Source organism: Echinops telfairi, unplaced genomic scaffold (assembly GCF_000313985.2).
Source record: "Echinops telfairi isolate 266 unplaced genomic scaffold, ASM31398v2 ScPeMD7_2010;HRSCAF=2546, whole genome shotgun sequence".
Lineage (NCBI taxonomy): Eukaryota > Metazoa > Chordata > Mammalia > Afrosoricida > Tenrecidae > Echinops > Echinops telfairi.
In genome coordinates, this window is record NW_022105908.1 from 11,408,647 (window position 1) to 11,418,740 (window position 10,094).

Here is a 10,094-nt window from a genome sequence, read left to right on the forward strand (position 1 = left end):
TATGTGGTTATGTGTTTTCATTTCAGTAAACAAGTTGAACTGAAAAAAAAAGATAGATACATTTCACCTCATGGAAGTACATACTTACATTGTGTAAAAGTAGACTAAAAAAAGTAGATATTTCTGTATGCTAGCATATTATAGGGGCCACCTTTTATCCCAGTTATAGCTAGTGTTATTTGCCACAATAGGGTTAAACTACCAGGGATAAGGACTTGGAACCAGCCTTATTGCTTGATAGGAGCCTCCTTTTCAATGTAAGATAGATGAGGAAAGACACAAGTAAGGAGTAGATAGTAAAGGGACCTAAAAACAGTCCCGTGAGTAGAGAGAAGAATATACTGGATTACTTCAGAACTAACTGGGTAGTAGAAGACAGAAGCACCTTCAGCAGGAAGCAAGATTCCTGCCATTCAGCTAGCACCATAATGGAGGTCTTTATTGACGAGTTCAGATGGCATAGTGGTTACATATGGGGCTGCCAACTACAAGGCCAGCAGATTAAAACCATCAGCTGCTCTAAAGGAGAAAGACTAGGATTTCTACTCCCATAGGAGTTACAGTCTCAGAAACCCACAGGGGGAAGTTCTACCCTGTCCTATAGGGTCGCCGTGAGTTGGGAATGACTTGATGGCAATGAGTTAACTCCATATGGATGAGGCCAGCCAGAGCAAGGCCATAACAGTGCTTCAGAGCCTGGAGATCAAGAAGAGGCTTAAGAAATAGATGTGGATGCAAGGGACCATGAAGGGAATCTACTGAGAATCAGACCCCAAAGTTAAGATTTCATTTACAAAGATTCTTCGTTGTACAGGAAGTAAAAGTGCAACTGGTAATAAATGTAACCATCAGCCACAAATGATTTAGATTCAATGATCACAGATACCCAAGCCACAGTGGAGTCTTACATGAAAACATAACACTTACAATTTCATTGCGGTGAAGTCCCCAGGCATGGTGGTGGATATCCAATAGGGATCAAAGAGATGAAAGTGGAATGTCTCAGGAACGACTTTTTGGCTCATTGGGTGCATGGGATCCTGGGGTTTGTATGACAGCTACTTAAAAAAATTGATTTGAAACAGCTATAAAATCCATATGAACCGTCCAATCCATCCTAAGCAATTCTTATTTTGCAGGTAATTTGGAAGTCTTCATCTTCTTCTCCTTCACCATGTTTCTCTCTTCCCCTTTTCACTTTCCCACTTTCTTCCACCTCTTCATCTTTATCCTCATCCGCATCTTCTTTCCCCCATCTACAGCCTCATTCTCTTTTTAATCAAAATACTCCTCTCCACCATCTCCATCTTCCTCATCTTCCTCATCCTCCTTATCTTCATCCAGACCATCCACCTCAGCATCGGAGTCAGGGGCATTTTGGTCCTTGAGTTCATAGCTATACAGGTAGCTCAGCTGGGGCAAGAGCTTGAAGACATTTTCTCAGTAATCATTCAAGTTAGTAACCTCACAGTTAAGCAGATTCAGACATTCCAATTTTTTCAAAGACTCCTAGGTGCTAATATCTTTCAGCTTATTGCCACTTGCATTTAGATGCATGAGGTTTGGAAGTTTCTCACCCATGGCCAGACCACTGAAGATTCTACTGCCGTTGAGCTCAAGCTTTTTAAATTTTGGCAGCTTGGGGACTTTCTCTTGTGAACAAGTAAGGGCTCTGGTGGACAAGGGTACTAGATCTGAATGGGATGGATTGAATGTATTCAACTGACCCATCTATCTGTGAAGTGTTTATTATTCTCCATATGCTAGGTACTTTTAAAGGCTTATGTGGATTTCAGTGGCATAGTGTTTACACTGCTAACCATGAGGATCCGGAGTTCAAAACCACCAAGCTCCAACAGAGAAAGAAGTCTATAAAGAAACTGTTAACTCAGAAACACATAGGGGCAGTTCACCTTTTTCTATAGCATCTTTCTTAGTCCTAACTGATTTGATGTCAGCGAACCTGCTTTTTTTGGTCGAAGACACAACAATGATTAAGGTATATATGGTTACTTCCCATATGGTATTTATAATCTTAAGGAGATTTAAAATTATGGATAATGTTTAGGTGACATAGCATTTACCATTTTTATAATCTTCACATGTATGGAGCAGTGACATTTTGTTCATCATGTTGATGATGAGCAAGCATTAATCATTTTTAAGTTCATCTTTCTCACGAGAAGGTCAGTGTGCACTCTGACTGGTTATTTTCAGTTGAAAAAGAAAAGACAAAGACATAGAAACAGCCACATTCCAATTCTTAAAAGTTACAGAGTTTAAAAGTATAGATCTCTCTTGCACCCAAATTTTGATTTGTTACTTTTCAGCTTTTTCCTAAATTTATAAAACCATTAGTATATTCTCTGTATTTTATTGGCTTAACAATATGAATGGATATCAGTATATATGAATTTCACCTATCATTTTCTTTGTTGCCTTATAGCCCTTACTTCAGATATACCATAACCTCCACGATTATTTCCTTCTTAATAGGCATTTAAGTTGTGAACTTTTTGTAAAACGTAGAAAATTGATATTGCGTTACTTAGCATTTCTATATAATGTCTACTGGATTCAGAGGTGAACTGGGTTTGAACAGGTTGGGAGAGGAGCCTGGGAGCCTGAGAGCCACACAGAATTCTTCTTTAATCATCTCGCACAGATGATGAATAAAATGGTCATTGACTATAGATGAAGCATTTTCTCTGGTACTGTGCCCTATTTCCAATGTAAGAAGGTCCCACTCATACTTTGGGTTCTTTGTCTAAGAGCCAAGGCAGTGTCTTTGAGAAGGTGTGGTGGGAAGAGAATTTCCTATCTGAGTGAAGTATTTTGATTGGAAAGGAATGAAATTCAATCAAAAGAGAGAAATTGGAAAAAAAGGAAAGAGAAAACAAAGTAGTAGTTTTACAAAATTAACTGAAAAATTTTAAGGCAGTCACTGAAAACAAGGAGCTTTCCAGTAAGTTTGAGGTTCATAAAACATGTCCTTTTCTGGAATGTTAGACCACGTTTCTGATGATTCTATTTCCAATTTCCTTTTAAGAGAGGACAAACTGTAGCGAAAATTAAGCTTCAGGACTCTAGAAATTGCACACCTTTCCCAGTGTGCCAGCTCTCCCATTCCCAGTGGATCAGGCTCCTTGGTACAGCCACATGCTTGACAGATTTCTCATTTCAGATTTTGGATATGTTTTCTGAAGAAATAAAAAAAAATTTAAACAGAACATGTTAACAAAAGTGGTGCTCCACAGATCTCTTTCAAAGAGCAAGATAAACTGCTCTCATTACTTTCCTATTACTGGTTGCTTTCCCCCCCCTCAGTGTCATGTTTTTGATTCGATTATTATTTTTTTAATGCTCTTTGCTTGGTAGGTCGCTCTCATGTTGCCACACATCCATTGCACTTTGTTCTCCATTTCTACGGCTTTTAAAAGTAGCAACCAAGAGTATCATTCATCACCTTGGCGCTTCCACAAGGGGATCAGTAATACTGTGTGGTTTGAAATAAGGAAAATGTGTGTCAAAGTGATATCCTTTTACCATTTTAATCGATGTGCTGAGCAAATAATCTGGTAAATTACATGAAGAGAACGTGCCAGGACTAATAAACCTATAGAGACAGCAAGTAGTATAAGGGCTCCTGGGGGTACAGTGTGTGTAGGGGGGGGAGCTGATATCAGGAATTTAAGAAGGCAGAGAATGCCATGAAATTGATTGCAGTAGCAAGTGTACCATACTGCTTCATGTGATTGAACCATGGAAAGATATGATATCTGCATTAGCGCTCAATAAAATAGTTTTGGGGATAAAAGATTGGGGACAGTCTGATTAACAATCTGTAATGTGCAGGTAACCCAACTTTGCTTGCTTACTAAAAGCTAAAAGGATTTGGAGTGGCTTTTGATGGAGATCAAAGACTACAACTTTCAATAGTGATTACATTTAAACATAAAACAAACAAAAATCTTCGTAACTAGACAAATAAGCAATATCATGCTTAATGAGGAAAATATTGAATTTGTCAAAGATTTCATTTTACTGATATCCACAGTCAATAATCATGGAAGTAGTGGTCAGGAAAACAAATGATATATTTCAGTGAGCAAATTTGCTGCAAATGATCTCTTTACAAAACATAGAGGTCACTTAGAAGACTACTATGCACTTCATCCACACTATGGTATTTTCATCCACTTCATAATCATGTGAAAGCTGGTCAGTGAATAGGGAAGACCAGAGAAGAATTGATGTTTTGAATTTTAACGTTGGAAAAGAACATTGAGTACACATGGAAATGCCAATAAATAAAGGAATCCATGTTGATAGAAATACAGCCAGAATGGTTCTTAGAAACAAGGATAGTGAAATGTCACCTCACATACTTTGAACATGGCATCAGGATGGATCAATCTCTATTGAAGGTCATCATACTTGATAAAGTGGAAGGTCATTGAAAAAGTGAAAGATCCTTGATGACATGGATTGATGTTATGACGTCAACAACAGGCTCTAAAACAGAAATGAGTGGGAGGATGGTGAAAGACTAGCAGTGTTTCATTCTGTCCTAAATGGGTCATTCTGTTGTTATGGATGAAGTGTTCTATAAATGACTGTAGTATTAAATTAAAAAGTGTCGCTGGGGGGTGAGGTGCCAGCCCCACCCGGTACTAGAACTCACTGGTTCAGTAATACTACTTCTGGGTTCAGTAATGCACAATTGTACGGTTGAGATATATAAGTATTATATTAAAGTCATCGAGAGAGAGCATGAGAGATAATACAATAATACAGTCAGACATGTTACATGATACCATCACTCACCTCAGCCCAGCTTGGTGGTCCACGTGGAGAGAGGGGGAAGGGAAGGAGGGTAAGGGAACAAGGGAGAGGGGGAAGAGAGTCAGGGAGGTCAGAGTCCGAGAAGTCCGAGTCCCGCTATATTGCTGACCCAGGCCTATATACCTTTTGGGGGCATGCCAGCCCACTAATTACAGGTAGAGACATACGTCACAGGGAGGAGTTGCACTATAGGTTACACAGCAATGAGAGGGTGGTCTAGGGGGTGGTCTCTGGGTCTCCATAGGAACCATTATCAGTAGGGTGCAAACTCTGCCTACAGGAGCCTGTCCATTGTCCCCAGAGGCAGGGAGCAGGCCCACCCCTGTGGTGGGATGAGACAGCAGTCTGGCAGCAAGTATCTGACTTCCCCCCACAAATGACTTAAATATATGATGCCATTCAGATTTTCTATATTCGATCATGTTTTATATCCAGTTGTTATCAGTTATTGAAAGAGAGCTTTTGGGAGCCTTATGAATATGTCGATTTCTCCTTGTAGTTCTTTCAGATTTTGCTTCATGTATTTTGAAGTTCTTTATTAGCTGCACCAATGTAGGATTTTTTTGGTTCTCTTGATAATTTGCCTTTTTGTCATTAGAAAATGCTCTTTTTTCATCTCTGATAACTTTGCTCTGAAATTTTCTTTCTTTGATGTTAAAATAGCCTTCGTGGCTTCTAATTTTAATACCCCGTGGAGCAATTCTACTCTGCACAAAAGGAGTCTTCGTGAGCTGTAATCTACTAGACAGCAACTAAGGGTAACAACGAAACGTCCTTTACATTTGTGTTATTATGGTATATTTCCCCCATCCCGTTGACTTAGCCTGTTTCCAGCTTTATATTTAAAGTTTTTATCGTGGGAGCATATATATTTGAGGCCTGCTACTTCAGTTAGGCTGATAACCTATGCCTTTTAGTCAGATAATTAAATCATTAACACTTAAGTTGATTCAGAGATGTAATGCAATTGAGAGCATGCCATGGTGACTGAACATCTGTAGATGCCTGGCAAGGTGGTACATGCTCGGGAATTAAAATGAATAAATTGATTTTTACTTTGTGCTCTTTAAAAGTATTTTCAATTCTCTTAGCATGCTGTGTAGCTGGATTTTAAAACAGAAGGGTGTCAGCAGGATGGAGAGAGACCAGGTCAAGTGGCAGGCACATCTGAGTATGAGCCACACTACTGACCTTTATTTTCTGTCCTGCTTTATGAAAAATATTTAATCTTTAAAGTCTTCAATTTCATCTTCTGTGCAAAGGGTATGCACTTTTTTTAAATGGGGGTATTAAATGAGATACAATTTATTGAATGCTTACTCTGTGCTAGCTACTATACCTTCTGTTTATATGCATTGTTTCCCTAGGTTTACAGTGTGGATACTGAGATTAAGAGAGGTAAAATAACTTACAAAGGGCAGGAATTTGAACTTGTGTTTGTCTATGCTAGTGAGACTACATTAAAGCATATCTAAGCAATGAGGCTACTATGTTCTTGATGTGCAGTGCAAGTCAAGTCCCACTTGGGCTACTGGTTTCAATGCCTCTCTCCTTGACTGAGCTATGGGGAAATGAGCTACAAGGAGCCAGATTTATTGAAACATATAACCTTAGTGCTTACTAACTTGTCTGGTACACAGGGATTTACTGATACTCAGTATATTGATGCCTGAATGCATTTGGAAATACTATTTTGAAATTTCTTTCAATTAATCAAAAATAGCATTTTTATTGAATAATTGCTTTGTATAAAGTCTCAGGTGTTGGGGGAGAAAACAAAATAGATTTGGGCTGAATTTTACTCTTGGTAACATAGTCTTGTAATAGACATGAGGACTGTATGCATTCATTCTTTATTGAGAAAATATGCATTTATTTCCTATTCTGCAGACCCTAGACCAGGGGCTTGAAATACAGAGAGAACAAAACAAACGTATTCTGATGGAGTTTACACTGTAGTAAGGAGAGGCAGGCACTTATATAATTATTATATATTACATATGGGAAAAGAATTCCTGGTGGCTTAGTGAACTATGAGTTAGATGACTAAACCATAAGGTCAGCAGTTCAAACCCACCAATTTCTCTGATGAAAGATGCACCTTTCTGCTCGCATGCCTCACAGGGACCGTTCCACGCTGTCCTATCAGGTCGCTGTTAGTCAAGATCAACTCAATGGCAGTGAGGTTGGTTAGGGTTACACGTGGGAAAGTGTTGCCACTAGGATTTCAGCTCACACGTGCACAGGTTTAGTCCAGACGAAACATATTTAAAGACCTTTAGACATAGTTAAATATCTTTAAAAAACAACAAAAATATTTAATTCATTTTTTGAGAAGTAAGCTAGCTCCAAAGCTGAAAAACTCACAAAGTCAAACACACACACACACACACACACACACACACACACAAACCATCAAAATATTTAAATATCTTTTGAAAACAGTAACAACAACAAAACCATCCAGTCAAAATAATGACTCGTCAGAGGATCTGTTGGCCTAGTTAAAATCAAGGCAGAGCGATTATCGCTGAGAGGTTCTCTCAGAAAATTGTGGAGACTTCTTTTGGATTTTAAAAGTGTAATCTCGGTGGTTTTTCTCAAAGAACAGAACATGATCATGGGTTATTTTTAATTTTATTTTATTTTACTTGTTTGAAACTAGCTTGTATGTCACAAAAGATCGTGGGGGGGTTATTGGGAAGAAGTTTTCAGAAAATGGACAACTGCGTTGTTGAAAAAGAGGCCAGGAATGTTGCACTGAGGAATTGGTCTCGGTATTACAACGGGCCCGCTCATTGTTTCCCACGGGCTGTCCTCTGAGGATTTCTTTGGGAAACTCTAACCCATCTACCCTATTTCTCTGGGTTGGCCCTTAGATGTTCGTTCTCTTTCTACAACCAATAGAACACTTAAAGGGAACAAGATTTGTATTCCTTGAGGATGCCAAAGCTGCCATTTTGACATCCGACAAATCCAAGAGCAGGGCATTCTTTGGGAAGAGTCAGCTGGGAACAGCACCTTCAGATGTGCATAGAATTAGATGGAGAGAGGATCGATCAAAAAAACATCTTCTAGTCTTTTTGTTTGATAAAAGTGTCTTTGAGGTTGTAGCGCTACTTGCTGATTTACCCTGGTCATCTTAAAGTATCAAGAAAAGATCCTGGCAGGATGCTACAGAATGACTGGAAGAGAATTCTTTTTGTGTGACGGATTTCCCTGAGGAGACCAGATGAGGGACATTTGAGCCATAGCACACATAAAGCTGGAGAGTGTGAGCATGAGTTTTATCTGAGAGAAGCAGGGACATGAAGGTGCAAGTGCAGAGAATTCTCAAAATGGAGTCTCAGAAATAATCTAGAAAGAATTCTTTAAAATCTGGAAAAATCCATTTTAACCCAGCTTATCTACAAATCCCCTTCTGTGGTGTCTATGTTTCCTCCGGCTGTACCTGGGGTCACCAGGACTGGAAACCATCTAACAACAGCAGCAGCATCTATATGCGCATTGTCATTTTAGGGGGGAAATGATGTTTTGATTTACCTCGGAGGAGGGAGGGCCCCACAGTGATGCAAATGGTTCCCTGAAAGTGTATAGGTTTGTGTCTACCCAGAGGCAGATTGGAAGAAAGATGTCGCTGTCTCATTCAGAAAAATCAGCTCTGGAAAACCCTGGAATTTTCAGTGACGTTCTGACCACCGTGGACTTGCCGTCATTTATGGGTAAGGATAGGGCATAACTTCACAGGTCTTAATGTGGCTCTAACCTCACGCATCTGACTGTGAGCTTCTCAGCCCTGGAGCCTGCTTACTTCTCCCAATTCTCCTATTATTAACCCCCCCAACACCACCTGGGGGTGGGGGTGGGATGGCCTCCTGCCAGGAGCTAACCCTCTTGGCTACTCCTCTATGCCTCTAGGAAGGGGTCCTTAAGTCTGAGATTTCAGCTTGGTAATTGCAGGTTAATGTTTCCTTTGGTTTTTCCCAGAGTGCAATTAATATCTAGAAAGGCAAATATTCCTACAAGGAAAGCTTTGAACCATTACCTGGAAATATACCCAGCTGTTTCAATAGTAGAGTTTAAGAGCTTTTAGCTAATTACAGTCCTCAGGACAAGAGAGCTTCCTAATGGAAGCAGCGAGATCTTTTCCATCTTGCAGTGGGAGCACTTTGCTAACAGATAAATAAGAGTTATGTCATGCCCTTCTCCATCCGTGCCCTCACAGGGGAGGCCATCGTGAAGTGCCTCCTCTGCAGGTCTAATTCTATGATGTGTATTTTGACAAAGATGCTTTTTCAGGGCCATGAAAGTAAAAGTACCATAAAATCAGAAGGAAGCTGAGTATAAATTGAATCTGAATGCGTCTCAGCCCAGCTTCACCATAGCACATTGGCTGAAATGGCCTGATTCCTTCTTCTCTCTTTGCTTTACTGCTTAGCTTTCCAAGAGCCAAACATCTGGCAATCAGTGTAGCTAGGTTGTTCTAGAATTAGATGGAGGGAGGATCGATCAAAAAACATATTCTAGTCTTTTGTTTAATAAAAGTTTCTTTGAGTTTGTAGGGCTACTTGCTGCTTTAGTAAGGAGAAGGAAAGAGGGAGACAGGTTCAGTCCTTATGGTTTGGGGCCCTATTACACTGAGGTGTATGTGCAGACATGAGTGTAGTGCATGTGAATGCATACGATGTATGCGTGTATGCATGCGATTTAGGTGTGTGTATGTCATGGGGTGTTCTGAATTGGGTTGCAGTGCGATTGGTAAAGGGTGCAGGGTTCTGGGCTCAGGTGTTCTGAAGGGTGGGTGGCTGCCCACTGATACAAGAGTCATTACCAGGAGCAAGCTTGCCCCCATTAATCAGAGTAAGAACAAAAGCAGGCAGTTAAATTCTTCCCAACTGGCATGCCTGATTCCTCAGCCACAACAGAATCTTTGCTTGGTGAAGCTCAGAGTGGAAGCTAGAGTTTTGAGTCTGCTCAAGACCCAATGTCAGAAATAGAAGGACAGGTTAGACTTGGACGGTTCAGTGACTCAGGAAGGTTAGCTTCAGGCCTGAGACCGTGAGCGCACAGTCTGGAGGCCAAGGCTTTTTCATCTACCTGATGCCGGGTTAGCTGGGCAGGAGCAGTTGCCTGACCCGTTGGCCAAAGCATTGCCTTCATGAGCAAATTTTACATGACCTCCAGAGCAGGTGGAGGAGGTCTGTGGCAGTCACCTAATCTGGTGTCAATTTAAGGATTAAGAGTGTAGG

At 40.3% G+C, this 10,094-nt stretch overlaps 1 pseudogene; it reads right to left on the reverse strand.

The window, feature by feature from the left end:
- Window positions 1–1,117: 1,117 nt before the first annotated feature.
- Window positions 1,118–1,731, reverse strand: LOC115870575 (annotated as a pseudogene).
- Window positions 1,732–10,094: the final 8,363 nt, after the last annotated feature.